Source organism: Patella vulgata, chromosome 1 (assembly GCF_932274485.2).
Source record: "Patella vulgata chromosome 1, xgPatVulg1.2, whole genome shotgun sequence".
NCBI classification, from domain to species: Eukaryota; Metazoa; Mollusca; class Gastropoda; family Patellidae; genus Patella; species Patella vulgata.
The window spans coordinates 83,374,099-83,386,667 of NC_065879.2; the positions used below are offsets into that span (position 1 = coordinate 83,374,099).

The following is a 12,569-nucleotide window of genomic DNA, read 5'->3' on the forward strand; positions in this document are numbered from 1 at the left end:
TATCCCGATGGCGTTGCGGGCGACGCGAGGAGCGAGCGAAGTAACTCCTGGCACGCCAGCCGTCAACCAGTCCTCGGTAGTATAGTGGTCAGTATCCCCGCCTGTCACGCGGGAGACCGGGGTTCAATTCCCCGCCGGGGAGGGCTTCCTTTTTCGCACGCCCGCTTGACCTTATGCGGCCGGCGACCGCGAGGAGCGGCATAAAACGAAGTACCAAAACAAAACAAAACAAAACAAAACAAAGTGCGGCGACGCAGAAAGACGAAGACCACGGGCGGGGCAAAACAAAACACAATAACAAATACAATAAAACCAACACGCCAGCATAACAGAAAACTTTAAAAGGACAACGGGCTCCGGCGTGCGCACAGGCAGCGACGGAGGGACTCGGCGGCGAGACGCGCGAGGAAAAAGGGGCGCGCGAACGCGCCCGCGTGAATATCGGCGAGAAGGCACCAGGGGGAGTCGAACCCTCGACCTTCTGTTTACTAGACAGACGCTCTAACCAACTGAGCTATGGCGCCGACAGCGGGGCCAGGCGTGCCGCGATCTACACTGCCGATACATAAATGAGAGGAAACGGTCGGGCACCGCTAGCGAGGGAGCAAAACCTGGGACCACCTCCGACGGGACTCGAACCCGCAATCCCCGGCTTAGGAGGCCGATGCCTTATCCATTGGGCCACGGAGGCTGGCTTCTGGGGTGGGGAAAATAGCCGTGGTCGACCTGTCGGAGGGACGACGCGCTCGTTCGAACGGTGTACACGCGGCACAGGGTAGCTAGCCTGCCGCCGTGCTACTAGGAGACCACTGGTACACCTGTCCACACCAATCAGTTTTGCAAGTCTGCACGCAACTGAACGGTGCACGCCTGCGCGTCTCTGTTGGCCAGGGACCCTCGGAGCAGCGGCAAAGGCGAGTGGCGCGCGACAACGGGACGCGGTCTGCCAGGATTCCTCGGTAGTATAGTGGTCAGTATCCCCGCCTGTCACGCGGGAGACCGGGGTTCAATTCCCCGCCGGGGAGGCACCTTTTACCCGACGGCCCCGTGACGGCGAGGAAAAAAGCAATTGTTCCGATACCGGGAGTCGAACCCGGGCCGCCTGGGTGAAAGCCAGGAATCCTAACCGCTAGACCATATCGGAGACCTGGTCCCTCAGCGCACGTCTGTCGAGTCGCCGTTTCTGCCGCACGCCACAACAATAGAGTGGAAGGCACCCGGCAACACACATCACACACTGCCAGCCACGACTCGACGCGGTTGGCCGGCAGACATGCAAAAGAAGCGTGCATCGACCGGGAATCGAACCCGGGTCACCCGCGTGGCAGGCGAGTATTCTACCACTAGACCACCGATGCTTGACGGCCAATCCCTGGCGGCGGCCGTACAGGTCTCGATATCCCGATGGCGTTGCGGGCGACGCGAGGAGCGAGCGAAGTAACTCCTGGCACGCCAGCCGTCAACCAGTCCTCGGTAGTATAGTGGTCAGTATCCCCGCCTGTCACGCGGGAGACCGGGGTTCAATTCCCCGCCGGGGAGGGCTTCCTTTTTCGCACGCCCGCTTGACCTTATGCGGCCGGCGACCGCGAGGAGCGGCATAAAACGAAGTACCAAAACAAAACAAAACAAAACAAAACAAAGTGCGGCGACGCAGAAAGACGAAGACCACGGGCGGGGCAAAACAAAACACAATAACAAATACAATAAAACCAACACGCCAGCATAACAGAAAACTTTAAAAGGACAACGGGCTCCGGCGTGCGCACAGGCAGCGACGGAGGGACTCGGCGGCGAGACGCGCGAGGAAAAAGGGGCGCGCGAACGCGCCCGCGTGAATATCGGCGAGAAGGCACCAGGGGGAGTCGAACCCTCGACCTTCTGTTTACTAGACAGACGCTCTAACCAACTGAGCTATGGCGCCGACAGCGGGGCCAGGCGTGCCGCGATCTACACTGCCGATACATAAATGAGAGGAAACGGTCGGGCACCGCTAGCGAGGGAGCAAAACCTGGGACCACCTCCGACGGGACTCGAACCCGCAATCCCCGGCTTAGGAGGCCGATGCCTTATCCATTGGGCCACGGAGGCTGGCTTCTGGGGTGGGGAAAATAGCCGTGGTCGACCTGTCGGAGGGACGACGCGCTCGTTCGAACGGTGTACACGCGGCACAGGGTAGCTAGCCTGCCGCCGTGCTACTAGGAGACCACTGGTACACCTGTCCACACCAATCAGTTTTGCAAGTCTGCACGCAACTGAACGGTGCACGCCTGCGCGTCTCTGTTGGCCAGGGACCCTCGGAGCAGCGGCAAAGGCGAGTGGCGCGCGACAACGGGACGCGGTCTGCCAGGATTCCTCGGTAGTATAGTGGTCAGTATCCCCGCCTGTCACGCGGGAGACCGGGGTTCAATTCCCCGCCGGGGAGGCACCTTTTACCCGACGGCCCCGTGACGGCGAGGAAAAAAGCAATTGTTCCGATACCGGGAGTCGAACCCGGGCCGCCTGGGTGAAAGCCAGGAATCCTAACCGCTAGACCATATCGGAGACCTGGTCCCTCAGCGCACGTCTGTCGAGTCGCCGTTTCTGCCGCACGCCACAACAATAGAGTGGAAGGCACCCGGCAACACACATCACACACTGCCAGCCACGACTCGACGCGGTTGGCCGGCAGACATGCAAAAGAAGCGTGCATCGACCGGGAATCGAACCCGGGTCACCCGCGTGGCAGGCGAGTATTCTACCACTAGACCACCGATGCTTGACGGCCAATCCCTGGCGGCGGCCGTACAGGTCTCGATATCCCGATGGCGTTGCGGGCGACGCGAGGAGCGAGCGAAGTAACTCCTGGCACGCCAGCCGTCAACCAGTCCTCGGTAGTATAGTGGTCAGTATCCCCGCCTGTCACGCGGGAGACCGGGGTTCAATTCCCCGCCGGGGAGGGCTTCCTTTTTCGCACGCCCGCTTGACCTTATGCGGCCGGCGACCGCGAGGAGCGGCATAAAACGAAGTACCAAAACAAAACAAAACAAAACAAAACAAAGTGCGGCGACGCAGAAAGACGAAGACCACGGGCGGGGCAAAACAAAACACAATAACAAATACAATAAAACCAACACGCCAGCATAACAGAAAACTTTAAAAGGACAACGGGCTCCGGCGTGCGCACAGGCAGCGACGGAGGGACTCGGCGGCGAGACGCGCGAGGAAAAAGGGGCGCGCGAACGCGCCCGCGTGAATATCGGCGAGAAGGCACCAGGGGGAGTCGAACCCTCGACCTTCTGTTTACTAGACAGACGCTCTAACCAACTGAGCTATGGCGCCGACAGCGGGGCCAGGCGTGCCGCGATCTGCACTGCCGATACATAAATGAGAGGAAACGGTCGGGCACCGCTAGCGAGGGAGCAAAACCTGGGACCACCTCCGACGGGACTCGAACCCGCAATCCCCGGCTTAGGAGGCCGATGCCTTATCCATTGGGCCACGGAGGCTGGCTTCTGGGGTGGGGAAAATAGCCGTGGTCGACCTGTCGGAGGGACGACGCGCTCGTTCGAACGGTGTACACGCGGCACAGGGTAGCTAGCCTGCCGCCGTGCTACTAGGAGACCACTGGTACACCTGTCCACACCAATCAGTTTTGCAAGTCTGCACGCAACTGAACGGTGCACGCCTGCGCGTCTCTGTTGGCCAGGGACCCTCGGAGCAGCGGCAAAGGCGAGTGGCGCGCGACAACGGGACGCGGTCTGCCAGGATTCCTCGGTAGTATAGTGGTCAGTATCCCCGCCTGTCACGCGGGAGACCGGGGTTCAATTCCCCGCCGGGGAGGCACCTTTTACCCGACGGCCCCGTGACGGCGAGGAAAAAAGCAATTGTTCCGATACCGGGAGTCGAACCCGGGCCGCCTGGGTGAAAGCCAGGAATCCTAACCGCTAGACCATATCGGAGACCTGGTCCCTCAGCGCACGTCTGTCGAGTCGCCGTTTCTGCCGCACGCCACAACAATAGAGTGGAAGGCACCCGGCAACACACATCACACACTGCCAGCCACGACTCGACGCGGTTGGCCGGCAGACATGCAAAAGAAGCGTGCATCGACCGGGAATCGAACCCGGGTCACCCGCGTGGCAGGCGAGTATTCTACCACTAGACCACCGATGCTTGACGGCCAATCCCTGGCGGCGGCCGTACAGGTCTCGATATCCCGATGGCGTTGCGGGCGACGCGAGGAGCGAGCGAAGTAACTCCTGGCACGCCAGCCGTCAACCAGTCCTCGGTAGTATAGTGGTCAGTATCCCCGCCTGTCACGCGGGAGACCGGGGTTCAATTCCCCGCCGGGGAGGGCTTCCTTTTTCGCACGCCCGCTTGACCTTATGCGGCCGGCGACCGCGAGGAGCGGCATAAAACGAAGTACCAAAACAAAACAAAACAAAACAAAACAAAGTGCGGCGACGCAGAAAGACGAAGACCACGGGCGGGGCAAAACAAAACACAATAACAAATACAATAAAACCAACACGCCAGCATAACAGAAAACTTTAAAAGGACAACGGGCTCCGGCGTGCGCACAGGCAGCGACGGAGGGACTCGGCGGCGAGACGCGCGAGGAAAAAGGGGCGCGCGAACGCGCCCGCGTGAATATCGGCGAGAAGGCACCAGGGGGAGTCGAACCCTCGACCTTCTGTTTACTAGACAGACGCTCTAACCAACTGAGCTATGGCGCCGACAGCGGGGCCAGGCGTGCCGCGATCTACACTGCCGATACATAAATGAGAGGAAACGGTCGGGCACCGCTAGCGAGGGAGCAAAACCTGGGACCACCTCCGACGGGACTCGAACCCGCAATCCCCGGCTTAGGAGGCCGATGCCTTATCCATTGGGCCACGGAGGCTGGCTTCTGGGGTGGGGAAAATAGCCGTGGTCGACCTGTCGGAGGGACGACGCGCTCGTTCGAACGGTGTACACGCGGCACAGGGTAGCTAGCCTGCCGCCGTGCTACTAGGAGACCACTGGTACACCTGTCCACACCAATCAGTTTTGCAAGTCTGCACGCAACTGAACGGTGCACGCCTGCGCGTCTCTGTTGGCCAGGGACCCTCGGAGCAGCGGCAAAGGCGAGTGGCGCGCGACAACGGGACGCGGTCTGCCAGGATTCCTCGGTAGTATAGTGGTCAGTATCCCCGCCTGTCACGCGGGAGACCGGGGTTCAATTCCCCGCCGGGGAGGCACCTTTTACCCGACGGCCCCGTGACGGCGAGGAAAAAAGCAATTGTTCCGATACCGGGAGTCGAACCCGGGCCGCCTGGGTGAAAGCCAGGAATCCTAACCGCTAGACCATATCGGAGACCTGGTCCCTCAGCGCACGTCTGTCGAGTCGCCGTTTCTGCCGCACGCCACAACAATAGAGTGGAAGGCACCCGGCAACACACATCACACACTGCCAGCCACGACTCGACGCGGTTGGCCGGCAGACATGCAAAAGAAGCGTGCATCGACCGGGAATCGAACCCGGGTCACCCGCGTGGCAGGCGAGTATTCTACCACTAGACCACCGATGCTTGACGGCCAATCCCTGGCGGCGGCCGTACAGGTCTCGATATCCCGATGGCGTTGCGGGCGACGCGAGGAGCGAGCGAAGTAACTCCTGGCACGCCAGCCGTCAACCAGTCCTCGGTAGTATAGTGGTCAGTATCCCCGCCTGTCACGCGGGAGACCGGGGTTCAATTCCCCGCCGGGGAGGGCTTCCTTTTTCGCACGCCCGCTTGACCTTATGCGGCCGGCGACCGCGAGGAGCGGCATAAAACGAAGTACCAAAACAAAACAAAACAAAACAAAACAAAGTGCGGCGACGCAGAAAGACGAAGACCACGGGCGGGGCAAAACAAAACACAATAACAAATACAATAAAACCAACACGCCAGCATAACAGAAAACTTTAAAAGGACAACGGGCTCCGGCGTGCGCACAGGCAGCGACGGAGGGACTCGGCGGCGAGACGCGCGAGGAAAAAGGGGCGCGCGAACGCGCCCGCGTGAATATCGGCGAGAAGGCACCAGGGGGAGTCGAACCCTCGACCTTCTGTTTACTAGACAGACGCTCTAACCAACTGAGCTATGGCGCCGACAGCGGGGCCAGGCGTGCCGCGATCTACACTGCCGATACATAAATGAGAGGAAACGGTCGGGCACCGCTAGCGAGGGAGCAAAACCTGGGACCACCTCCGACGGGACTCGAACCCGCAATCCCCGGCTTAGGAGGCCGATGCCTTATCCATTGGGCCACGGAGGCTGGCTTCTGGGGTGGGGAAAATAGCCGTGGTCGACCTGTCGGAGGGACGACGCGCTCGTTCGAACGGTGTACACGCGGCACAGGGTAGCTAGCCTGCCGCCGTGCTACTAGGAGACCACTGGTACACCTGTCCACACCAATCAGTTTTGCAAGTCTGCACGCAACTGAACGGTGCACGCCTGCGCGTCTCTGTTGGCCAGGGACCCTCGGAGCAGCGGCAAAGGCGAGTGGCGCGCGACAACGGGACGCGGTCTGCCAGGATTCCTCGGTAGTATAGTGGTCAGTATCCCCGCCTGTCACGCGGGAGACCGGGGTTCAATTCCCCGCCGGGGAGGCACCTTTTACCCGACGGCCCCGTGACGGCGAGGAAAAAAGCAATTGTTCCGATACCGGGAGTCGAACCCGGGCCGCCTGGGTGAAAGCCAGGAATCCTAACCGCTAGACCATATCGGAGACCTGGTCCCTCAGCGCACGTCTGTCGAGTCGCCGTTTCTGCCGCACGCCACAACAATAGAGTGGAAGGCACCCGGCAACACACATCACACACTGCCAGCCACGACTCGACGCGGTTGGCCGGCAGACATGCAAAAGAAGCGTGCATCGACCGGGAATCGAACCCGGGTCACCCGCGTGGCAGGCGAGTATTCTACCACTAGACCACCGATGCTTGACGGCCAATCCCTGGCGGCGGCCGTACAGGTCTCGATATCCCGATGGCGTTGCGGGCGACGCGAGGAGCGAGCGAAGTAACTCCTGGCACGCCAGCCGTCAACCAGTCCTCGGTAGTATAGTGGTCAGTATCCCCGCCTGTCACGCGGGAGACCGGGGTTCAATTCCCCGCCGGGGAGGGCTTCCTTTTTCGCACGCCCGCTTGACCTTATGCGGCCGGCGACCGCGAGGAGCGGCATAAAACGAAGTACCAAAACAAAACAAAACAAAGTGCGGCGACGCAGAAAGACGAAGACCACGGGCGGGGCAAAACAAAACACAATAACAAATACAATAAAACCAACACGCCAGCATAACAGAAAACTTTAAAAGGACAACGGGCTCCGGCGTGCGCACAGGCAGCGACGGAGGGACTCGGCGGCGAGACGCGCGAGGAAAAAGGGGCGCGCGAACGCGCCCGCGTGAATATCGGCGAGAAGGCACCAGGGGGAGTCGAACCCTCGACCTTCTGTTTACTAGACAGACGCTCTAACCAACTGAGCTATGGCGCCGACAGCGGGGCCAGGCGTGCCGCGATCTACACTGCCGATACATAAATGAGAGGAAACGGTCGGGCACCGCTAGCGAGGGAGCAAAACCTGGGACCACCTCCGACGGGACTCGAACCCGCAATCCCCGGCTTAGGAGGCCGATGCCTTATCCATTGGGCCACGGAGGCTGGCTTCTGGGGTGGGGAAAATAGCCGTGGTCGACCTGTCGGAGGGACGACGCGCTCGTTCGAACGGTGTACACGCGGCACAGGGTAGCTAGCCTGCCGCCGTGCTACTAGGAGACCACTGGTACACCTGTCCACACCAATCAGTTTTGCAAGTCTGCACGCAACTGAACGGTGCACGCCTGCGCGTCTCTGTTGGCCAGGGACCCTCGGAGCAGCGGCAAAGGCGAGTGGCGCGCGACAACGGGACGCGGTCTGCCAGGATTCCTCGGTAGTATAGTGGTCAGTATCCCCGCCTGTCACGCGGGAGACCGGGGTTCAATTCCCCGCCGGGGAGGCACCTTTTACCCGACGGCCCCGTGACGGCGAGGAAAAAAGCAATTGTTCCGATACCGGGAGTCGAACCCGGGCCGCCTGGGTGAAAGCCAGGAATCCTAACCGCTAGACCATATCGGAGACCTGGTCCCTCAGCGCACGTCTGTCGAGTCGCCGTTTCTGCCGCACGCCACAACAATAGAGTGGAAGGCACCCGGCAACACACATCACACACTGCCAGCCACGACTCGACGCGGTTGGCCGGCAGACATGCAAAAGAAGCGTGCATCGACCGGGAATCGAACCCGGGTCACCCGCGTGGCAGGCGAGTATTCTACCACTAGACCACCGATGCTTGACGGCCAATCCCTGGCGGCGGCCGTACAGGTCTCGATATCCCGATGGCGTTGCGGGCGACGCGAGGAGCGAGCGAAGTAACTCCTGGCACGCCAGCCGTCAACCAGTCCTCGGTAGTATAGTGGTCAGTATCCCCGCCTGTCACGCGGGAGACCGGGGTTCAATTCCCCGCCGGGGAGGGCTTCCTTTTTCGCACGCCCGCTTGACCTTATGCGGCCGGCGACCGCGAGGAGCGGCATAAAACGAAGTACCAAAACAAAACAAAACAAAACAAAACAAAGTGCGGCGACGCAGAAAGACGAAGACCACGGGCGGGGCAAAACAAAACACAATAACAAATACAATAAAACCAACACGCCAGCATAACAGAAAACTTTAAAAGGACAACGGGCTCCGGCGTGCGCACAGGCAGCGACGGAGGGACTCGGCGGCGAGACGCGCGAGGAAAAAGGGGCGCGCGAACGCGCCCGCGTGAATATCGGCGAGAAGGCACCAGGGGGAGTCGAACCCTCGACCTTCTGTTTACTAGACAGACGCTCTAACCAACTGAGCTATGGCGCCGACAGCGGGGCCAGGCGTGCCGCGATCTACACTGCCGATACATAAATGAGAGGAAACGGTCGGGCACCGCTAGCGAGGGAGCAAAACCTGGGACCACCTCCGACGGGACTCGAACCCGCAATCCCCGGCTTAGGAGGCCGATGCCTTATCCATTGGGCCACGGAGGCTGGCTTCTGGGGTGGGGAAAATAGCCGTGGTCGACCTGTCGGAGGGACGACGCGCTCGTTCGAACGGTGTACACGCGGCACAGGGTAGCTAGCCTGCCGCCGTGCTACTAGGAGACCACTGGTACACCTGTCCACACCAATCAGTTTTGCAAGTCTGCACGCAACTGAACGGTGCACGCCTGCGCGTCTCTGTTGGCCAGGGACCCTCGGAGCAGCGGCAAAGGCGAGTGGCGCGCGACAACGGGACGCGGTCTGCCAGGATTCCTCGGTAGTATAGTGGTCAGTATCCCCGCCTGTCACGCGGGAGACCGGGGTTCAATTCCCCGCCGGGGAGGCACCTTTTACCCGACGGCCCCGTGACGGCGAGGAAAAAAGCAATTGTTCCGATACCGGGAGTCGAACCCGGGCCGCCTGGGTGAAAGCCAGGAATCCTAACCGCTAGACCATATCGGAGACCTGGTCCCTCAGCGCACGTCTGTCGAGTCGCCGTTTCTGCCGCACGCCACAACAATAGAGTGGAAGGCACCCGGCAACACACATCACACACTGCCAGCCACGACTCGACGCGGTTGGCCGGCAGACATGCAAAAGAAGCGTGCATCGACCGGGAATCGAACCCGGGTCACCCGCGTGGCAGGCGAGTATTCTACCACTAGACCACCGATGCTTGACGGCCAATCCCTGGCGGCGGCCGTACAGGTCTCGATATCCCGATGGCGTTGCGGGCGACGCGAGGAGCGAGCGAAGTAACTCCTGGCACGCCAGCCGTCAACCAGTCCTCGGTAGTATAGTGGTCAGTATCCCCGCCTGTCACGCGGGAGACCGGGGTTCAATTCCCCGCCGGGGAGGGCTTCCTTTTTCGCACGCCCGCTTGACCTTATGCGGCCGGCGACCGCGAGGAGCGGCATAAAACGAAGTACCAAAACAAAACAAAACAAAACAAAACAAAGTGCGGCGACGCAGAAAGACGAAGACCACGGGCGGGGCAAAACAAAACACAATAACAAATACAATAAAACCAACACGCCAGCATAACAGAAAACTTTAAAAGGACAACGGGCTCCGGCGTGCGCACAGGCAGCGACGGAGGGACTCGGCGGCGAGACGCGCGAGGAAAAAGGGGCGCGCGAACGCGCCCGCGTGAATATCGGCGAGAAGGCACCAGGGGGAGTCGAACCCTCGACCTTCTGTTTACTAGACAGACGCTCTAACCAACTGAGCTATGGCGCCGACAGCGGGGCCAGGCGTGCCGCGATCTACACTGCCGATACATAAATGAGAGGAAACGGTCGGGCACCGCTAGCGAGGGAGCAAAACCTGGGACCACCTCCGACGGGACTCGAACCCGCAATCCCCGGCTTAGGAGGCCGATGCCTTATCCATTGGGCCACGGAGGCTGGCTTCTGGGGTGGGGAAAATAGCCGTGGTCGACCTGTCGGAGGGACGACGCGCTCGTTCGAACGGTGTACACGCGGCACAGGGTAGCTAGCCTGCCGCCGTGCTACTAGGAGACCACTGGTACACCTGTCCACACCAATCAGTTTTGCAAGTCTGCACGCAACTGAACGGTGCACGCCTGCGCGTCTCTGTTGGCCAGGGACCCTCGGAGCAGCGGCAAAGGCGAGTGGCGCGCGACAACGGGACGCGGTCTGCCAGGATTCCTCGGTAGTATAGTGGTCAGTATCCCCGCCTGTCACGCGGGAGACCGGGGTTCAATTCCCCGCCGGGGAGGCACCTTTTACCCGACGGCCCCGTGACGGCGAGGAAAAAAGCAATTGTTCCGATACCGGGAGTCGAACCCGGGCCGCCTGGGTGAAAGCCAGGAATCCTAACCGCTAGACCATATCGGAGACCTGGTCCCTCAGCGCACGTCTGTCGAGTCGCCGTTTCTGCCGCACGCCACAACAATAGAGTGGAAGGCACCCGGCAACACACCTCACACACTGCCAGCCACGACTCGACGCGGTTGGCCGGCAGACATGCAAAAGAAGCGTGCATCGACCGGGAATCGAACCCGGGTCACCCGCGTGGCAGGCGAGTATTCTACCACTAGACCACCGATGCTTGACGGCCAATCCCTGGCGGCGGCCGTACAGGTCTCGATATCCCGATGGCGTTGCGGGCGACGCGAGGAGCGAGCGAAGTAACTCCTGGCACGCCAGCCGTCAACCAGTCCTCGGTAGTATAGTGGTCAGTATCCCCGCCTGTCACGCGGGAGACCGGGGTTCAATTCCCCGCCGGGGAGGGCTTCCTTTTTCGCACGCCCGCTTGACCTTATGCGGCCGGCGACCGCGAGGAGCGGCATAAAACGAAGTACCAAAACAAAACAAAACAAAACAAAACAAAGTGCGGCGACGCAGAAAGACGAAGACCACGGGCGGGGCAAAACAAAACACAATAACAAATACAATAAAACCAACACGCCAGCATAACAGAAAACTTTAAAAGGACAACGGGCTCCGGCGTGCGCACAGGCAGCGACGGAGGGACTCGGCGGCGAGACGCGCGAGGAAAAAGGGGCGCGCGAACGCGCCCGCGTGAATATCGGCGAGAAGGCACCAGGGGGAGTCGAACCCTCGACCTTCTGTTTACTAGACAGACGCTCTAACCAACTGAGCTATGGCGCCGACAGCGGGGCCAGGCGTGCCGCGATCTACACTGCCGATACATAAATGAGAGGAAACGGTCGGGCACCGCTAGCGAGGGAGCAAAACCTGGGACCACCTCCGACGGGACTCGAACCCGCAATCCCCGGCTTAGGAGGCCGATGCCTTATCCATTGGGCCACGGAGGCTGGCTTCTGGGGTGGGGAAAATAGCCGTGGTCGACCTGTCGGAGGGACGACGCGCTCGTTCGAACGGTGTACACGCGGCACAGGGTAGCTAGCCTGCCGCCGTGCTACTAGGAGACCACTGGTACACCTGTCCACACCAATCAGTTTTGCAAGTCTGCACGCAACTGAACGGTGCACGCCTGCGCGTCTCTGTTGGCCAGGGACCCTCGGAGCAGCGGCAAAGGCGAGTGGCGCGCGACAACGGGACGCGGTCTGCCAGGATTCCTCGGTAGTATAGTGGTCAGTATCCCCGCCTGTCACGCGGGAGACCGGGGTTCAATTCCCCGCCGGGGAGGCACCTTTTACCCGACGGCCCCGTGACGGCGAGGAAAAAAGCAATTGTTCCGATACCGGGAGTCGAACCCGGGCCGCCTGGGTGAAAGCCAGGAATCCTAACCGCTAGACCATATCGGAGACCTGGTCCCTCAGCGCACGTCTGTCGAGTCGCCGTTTCTGCCGCACGCCACAACAATAGAGTGGAAGGCACCCGGCAACACACATCACACACTGCCAGCCACGACTCGACGCGGTTGGCCGGCAGACATGCAAAAGAAGCGTGCATCGACCGGGAATCGAACCCGGGTCACCCGCGTGGCAGGCGAGTATTCTACCACTAGACCACCGATGCTTGACGGCCAATCCCTGGCGGCGGCCGTACAGGTCTCGATATCCC

The 12,569-nt window shown here is 60.9% G+C and overlaps 54 non-coding genes across 54 annotated transcripts; 18 read left to right on the forward strand and 36 right to left on the reverse strand.

The window, feature by feature from the left end:
- The first annotated feature begins 70 nt into the window (after positions 1 to 70).
- Trnad-guc (transfer RNA aspartic acid (anticodon GUC)) lies at positions 71 to 142 on the forward strand. The gene has a single exon. It is a non-coding gene; the product is annotated as a tRNA-Asp (tRNA).
- Positions 143 to 450: 308 nt separating this feature from the next.
- Positions 451 to 524, reverse strand: Trnat-agu (transfer RNA threonine (anticodon AGU)). The gene has a single exon. It is a non-coding gene; the product is annotated as a tRNA-Thr (tRNA).
- A 94-nt stretch (positions 525 to 618) lies between these two features.
- Trnar-ccu (transfer RNA arginine (anticodon CCU)) lies at positions 619 to 691 on the reverse strand. The gene has a single exon. It is a non-coding gene; the product is annotated as a tRNA-Arg (tRNA).
- Positions 692 to 953: 262 nt separating this feature from the next.
- On the forward strand, positions 954 to 1,025 carry Trnad-guc (transfer RNA aspartic acid (anticodon GUC)). Its single transcript has one exon. It is a non-coding gene; the product is annotated as a tRNA-Asp (tRNA).
- A 47-nt stretch (positions 1,026 to 1,072) lies between these two features.
- On the reverse strand, positions 1,073 to 1,144 carry Trnae-uuc (transfer RNA glutamic acid (anticodon UUC)). The gene has a single exon. It is a non-coding gene; the product is annotated as a tRNA-Glu (tRNA).
- Positions 1,145 to 1,287: 143 nt separating this feature from the next.
- Trnag-gcc (transfer RNA glycine (anticodon GCC)) lies at positions 1,288 to 1,358 on the reverse strand. Its single transcript has one exon. It is a non-coding gene; the product is annotated as a tRNA-Gly (tRNA).
- Positions 1,359 to 1,467: 109 nt separating this feature from the next.
- On the forward strand, positions 1,468 to 1,539 carry Trnad-guc (transfer RNA aspartic acid (anticodon GUC)). Its single transcript has one exon. It is a non-coding gene; the product is annotated as a tRNA-Asp (tRNA).
- Positions 1,540 to 1,847: 308 nt separating this feature from the next.
- Trnat-agu (transfer RNA threonine (anticodon AGU)) lies at positions 1,848 to 1,921 on the reverse strand. Its single transcript has one exon. It is a non-coding gene; the product is annotated as a tRNA-Thr (tRNA).
- Positions 1,922 to 2,015: 94 nt separating this feature from the next.
- On the reverse strand, positions 2,016 to 2,088 carry Trnar-ccu (transfer RNA arginine (anticodon CCU)). Its single transcript has one exon. It is a non-coding gene; the product is annotated as a tRNA-Arg (tRNA).
- A 262-nt stretch (positions 2,089 to 2,350) lies between these two features.
- Trnad-guc (transfer RNA aspartic acid (anticodon GUC)) lies at positions 2,351 to 2,422 on the forward strand. The gene has a single exon. It is a non-coding gene; the product is annotated as a tRNA-Asp (tRNA).
- Positions 2,423 to 2,469: 47 nt separating this feature from the next.
- On the reverse strand, positions 2,470 to 2,541 carry Trnae-uuc (transfer RNA glutamic acid (anticodon UUC)). The gene has a single exon. It is a non-coding gene; the product is annotated as a tRNA-Glu (tRNA).
- A 143-nt stretch (positions 2,542 to 2,684) lies between these two features.
- Positions 2,685 to 2,755, reverse strand: Trnag-gcc (transfer RNA glycine (anticodon GCC)). The gene has a single exon. It is a non-coding gene; the product is annotated as a tRNA-Gly (tRNA).
- A 109-nt stretch (positions 2,756 to 2,864) lies between these two features.
- Trnad-guc (transfer RNA aspartic acid (anticodon GUC)) lies at positions 2,865 to 2,936 on the forward strand. Its single transcript has one exon. It is a non-coding gene; the product is annotated as a tRNA-Asp (tRNA).
- Positions 2,937 to 3,244: 308 nt separating this feature from the next.
- On the reverse strand, positions 3,245 to 3,318 carry Trnat-agu (transfer RNA threonine (anticodon AGU)). The gene has a single exon. It is a non-coding gene; the product is annotated as a tRNA-Thr (tRNA).
- A 94-nt stretch (positions 3,319 to 3,412) lies between these two features.
- Trnar-ccu (transfer RNA arginine (anticodon CCU)) lies at positions 3,413 to 3,485 on the reverse strand. The gene has a single exon. It is a non-coding gene; the product is annotated as a tRNA-Arg (tRNA).
- Positions 3,486 to 3,747: 262 nt separating this feature from the next.
- On the forward strand, positions 3,748 to 3,819 carry Trnad-guc (transfer RNA aspartic acid (anticodon GUC)). Its single transcript has one exon. It is a non-coding gene; the product is annotated as a tRNA-Asp (tRNA).
- Positions 3,820 to 3,866: 47 nt separating this feature from the next.
- Positions 3,867 to 3,938, reverse strand: Trnae-uuc (transfer RNA glutamic acid (anticodon UUC)). Its single transcript has one exon. It is a non-coding gene; the product is annotated as a tRNA-Glu (tRNA).
- A 143-nt stretch (positions 3,939 to 4,081) lies between these two features.
- Positions 4,082 to 4,152, reverse strand: Trnag-gcc (transfer RNA glycine (anticodon GCC)). Its single transcript has one exon. It is a non-coding gene; the product is annotated as a tRNA-Gly (tRNA).
- Positions 4,153 to 4,261: 109 nt separating this feature from the next.
- Trnad-guc (transfer RNA aspartic acid (anticodon GUC)) lies at positions 4,262 to 4,333 on the forward strand. The gene has a single exon. It is a non-coding gene; the product is annotated as a tRNA-Asp (tRNA).
- Positions 4,334 to 4,641: 308 nt separating this feature from the next.
- Positions 4,642 to 4,715, reverse strand: Trnat-agu (transfer RNA threonine (anticodon AGU)). The gene has a single exon. It is a non-coding gene; the product is annotated as a tRNA-Thr (tRNA).
- Positions 4,716 to 4,809: 94 nt separating this feature from the next.
- Trnar-ccu (transfer RNA arginine (anticodon CCU)) lies at positions 4,810 to 4,882 on the reverse strand. The gene has a single exon. It is a non-coding gene; the product is annotated as a tRNA-Arg (tRNA).
- Positions 4,883 to 5,144: 262 nt separating this feature from the next.
- Trnad-guc (transfer RNA aspartic acid (anticodon GUC)) lies at positions 5,145 to 5,216 on the forward strand. The gene has a single exon. It is a non-coding gene; the product is annotated as a tRNA-Asp (tRNA).
- A 47-nt stretch (positions 5,217 to 5,263) lies between these two features.
- On the reverse strand, positions 5,264 to 5,335 carry Trnae-uuc (transfer RNA glutamic acid (anticodon UUC)). Its single transcript has one exon. It is a non-coding gene; the product is annotated as a tRNA-Glu (tRNA).
- Positions 5,336 to 5,478: 143 nt separating this feature from the next.
- Positions 5,479 to 5,549, reverse strand: Trnag-gcc (transfer RNA glycine (anticodon GCC)). The gene has a single exon. It is a non-coding gene; the product is annotated as a tRNA-Gly (tRNA).
- Positions 5,550 to 5,658: 109 nt separating this feature from the next.
- Trnad-guc (transfer RNA aspartic acid (anticodon GUC)) lies at positions 5,659 to 5,730 on the forward strand. Its single transcript has one exon. It is a non-coding gene; the product is annotated as a tRNA-Asp (tRNA).
- A 308-nt stretch (positions 5,731 to 6,038) lies between these two features.
- On the reverse strand, positions 6,039 to 6,112 carry Trnat-agu (transfer RNA threonine (anticodon AGU)). The gene has a single exon. It is a non-coding gene; the product is annotated as a tRNA-Thr (tRNA).
- Positions 6,113 to 6,206: 94 nt separating this feature from the next.
- Trnar-ccu (transfer RNA arginine (anticodon CCU)) lies at positions 6,207 to 6,279 on the reverse strand. The gene has a single exon. It is a non-coding gene; the product is annotated as a tRNA-Arg (tRNA).
- Positions 6,280 to 6,541: 262 nt separating this feature from the next.
- Positions 6,542 to 6,613, forward strand: Trnad-guc (transfer RNA aspartic acid (anticodon GUC)). Its single transcript has one exon. It is a non-coding gene; the product is annotated as a tRNA-Asp (tRNA).
- Positions 6,614 to 6,660: 47 nt separating this feature from the next.
- On the reverse strand, positions 6,661 to 6,732 carry Trnae-uuc (transfer RNA glutamic acid (anticodon UUC)). Its single transcript has one exon. It is a non-coding gene; the product is annotated as a tRNA-Glu (tRNA).
- Positions 6,733 to 6,875: 143 nt separating this feature from the next.
- Trnag-gcc (transfer RNA glycine (anticodon GCC)) lies at positions 6,876 to 6,946 on the reverse strand. The gene has a single exon. It is a non-coding gene; the product is annotated as a tRNA-Gly (tRNA).
- A 109-nt stretch (positions 6,947 to 7,055) lies between these two features.
- On the forward strand, positions 7,056 to 7,127 carry Trnad-guc (transfer RNA aspartic acid (anticodon GUC)). The gene has a single exon. It is a non-coding gene; the product is annotated as a tRNA-Asp (tRNA).
- A 298-nt stretch (positions 7,128 to 7,425) lies between these two features.
- Trnat-agu (transfer RNA threonine (anticodon AGU)) lies at positions 7,426 to 7,499 on the reverse strand. The gene has a single exon. It is a non-coding gene; the product is annotated as a tRNA-Thr (tRNA).
- A 94-nt stretch (positions 7,500 to 7,593) lies between these two features.
- On the reverse strand, positions 7,594 to 7,666 carry Trnar-ccu (transfer RNA arginine (anticodon CCU)). Its single transcript has one exon. It is a non-coding gene; the product is annotated as a tRNA-Arg (tRNA).
- Positions 7,667 to 7,928: 262 nt separating this feature from the next.
- Trnad-guc (transfer RNA aspartic acid (anticodon GUC)) lies at positions 7,929 to 8,000 on the forward strand. Its single transcript has one exon. It is a non-coding gene; the product is annotated as a tRNA-Asp (tRNA).
- Positions 8,001 to 8,047: 47 nt separating this feature from the next.
- Trnae-uuc (transfer RNA glutamic acid (anticodon UUC)) lies at positions 8,048 to 8,119 on the reverse strand. Its single transcript has one exon. It is a non-coding gene; the product is annotated as a tRNA-Glu (tRNA).
- A 143-nt stretch (positions 8,120 to 8,262) lies between these two features.
- Positions 8,263 to 8,333, reverse strand: Trnag-gcc (transfer RNA glycine (anticodon GCC)). Its single transcript has one exon. It is a non-coding gene; the product is annotated as a tRNA-Gly (tRNA).
- A 109-nt stretch (positions 8,334 to 8,442) lies between these two features.
- Positions 8,443 to 8,514, forward strand: Trnad-guc (transfer RNA aspartic acid (anticodon GUC)). Its single transcript has one exon. It is a non-coding gene; the product is annotated as a tRNA-Asp (tRNA).
- Positions 8,515 to 8,822: 308 nt separating this feature from the next.
- On the reverse strand, positions 8,823 to 8,896 carry Trnat-agu (transfer RNA threonine (anticodon AGU)). Its single transcript has one exon. It is a non-coding gene; the product is annotated as a tRNA-Thr (tRNA).
- A 94-nt stretch (positions 8,897 to 8,990) lies between these two features.
- Positions 8,991 to 9,063, reverse strand: Trnar-ccu (transfer RNA arginine (anticodon CCU)). Its single transcript has one exon. It is a non-coding gene; the product is annotated as a tRNA-Arg (tRNA).
- Positions 9,064 to 9,325: 262 nt separating this feature from the next.
- Positions 9,326 to 9,397, forward strand: Trnad-guc (transfer RNA aspartic acid (anticodon GUC)). The gene has a single exon. It is a non-coding gene; the product is annotated as a tRNA-Asp (tRNA).
- A 47-nt stretch (positions 9,398 to 9,444) lies between these two features.
- On the reverse strand, positions 9,445 to 9,516 carry Trnae-uuc (transfer RNA glutamic acid (anticodon UUC)). Its single transcript has one exon. It is a non-coding gene; the product is annotated as a tRNA-Glu (tRNA).
- Positions 9,517 to 9,659: 143 nt separating this feature from the next.
- On the reverse strand, positions 9,660 to 9,730 carry Trnag-gcc (transfer RNA glycine (anticodon GCC)). Its single transcript has one exon. It is a non-coding gene; the product is annotated as a tRNA-Gly (tRNA).
- A 109-nt stretch (positions 9,731 to 9,839) lies between these two features.
- Trnad-guc (transfer RNA aspartic acid (anticodon GUC)) lies at positions 9,840 to 9,911 on the forward strand. Its single transcript has one exon. It is a non-coding gene; the product is annotated as a tRNA-Asp (tRNA).
- A 308-nt stretch (positions 9,912 to 10,219) lies between these two features.
- On the reverse strand, positions 10,220 to 10,293 carry Trnat-agu (transfer RNA threonine (anticodon AGU)). Its single transcript has one exon. It is a non-coding gene; the product is annotated as a tRNA-Thr (tRNA).
- A 94-nt stretch (positions 10,294 to 10,387) lies between these two features.
- On the reverse strand, positions 10,388 to 10,460 carry Trnar-ccu (transfer RNA arginine (anticodon CCU)). Its single transcript has one exon. It is a non-coding gene; the product is annotated as a tRNA-Arg (tRNA).
- Positions 10,461 to 10,722: 262 nt separating this feature from the next.
- Positions 10,723 to 10,794, forward strand: Trnad-guc (transfer RNA aspartic acid (anticodon GUC)). The gene has a single exon. It is a non-coding gene; the product is annotated as a tRNA-Asp (tRNA).
- Positions 10,795 to 10,841: 47 nt separating this feature from the next.
- Trnae-uuc (transfer RNA glutamic acid (anticodon UUC)) lies at positions 10,842 to 10,913 on the reverse strand. The gene has a single exon. It is a non-coding gene; the product is annotated as a tRNA-Glu (tRNA).
- A 143-nt stretch (positions 10,914 to 11,056) lies between these two features.
- Trnag-gcc (transfer RNA glycine (anticodon GCC)) lies at positions 11,057 to 11,127 on the reverse strand. The gene has a single exon. It is a non-coding gene; the product is annotated as a tRNA-Gly (tRNA).
- A 109-nt stretch (positions 11,128 to 11,236) lies between these two features.
- On the forward strand, positions 11,237 to 11,308 carry Trnad-guc (transfer RNA aspartic acid (anticodon GUC)). The gene has a single exon. It is a non-coding gene; the product is annotated as a tRNA-Asp (tRNA).
- A 308-nt stretch (positions 11,309 to 11,616) lies between these two features.
- On the reverse strand, positions 11,617 to 11,690 carry Trnat-agu (transfer RNA threonine (anticodon AGU)). The gene has a single exon. It is a non-coding gene; the product is annotated as a tRNA-Thr (tRNA).
- A 94-nt stretch (positions 11,691 to 11,784) lies between these two features.
- Positions 11,785 to 11,857, reverse strand: Trnar-ccu (transfer RNA arginine (anticodon CCU)). Its single transcript has one exon. It is a non-coding gene; the product is annotated as a tRNA-Arg (tRNA).
- A 262-nt stretch (positions 11,858 to 12,119) lies between these two features.
- Trnad-guc (transfer RNA aspartic acid (anticodon GUC)) lies at positions 12,120 to 12,191 on the forward strand. Its single transcript has one exon. It is a non-coding gene; the product is annotated as a tRNA-Asp (tRNA).
- Positions 12,192 to 12,238: 47 nt separating this feature from the next.
- Positions 12,239 to 12,310, reverse strand: Trnae-uuc (transfer RNA glutamic acid (anticodon UUC)). The gene has a single exon. It is a non-coding gene; the product is annotated as a tRNA-Glu (tRNA).
- Positions 12,311 to 12,453: 143 nt separating this feature from the next.
- Positions 12,454 to 12,524, reverse strand: Trnag-gcc (transfer RNA glycine (anticodon GCC)). Its single transcript has one exon. It is a non-coding gene; the product is annotated as a tRNA-Gly (tRNA).
- Between the last annotated feature and the right edge of the window lie 45 nt (positions 12,525 to 12,569).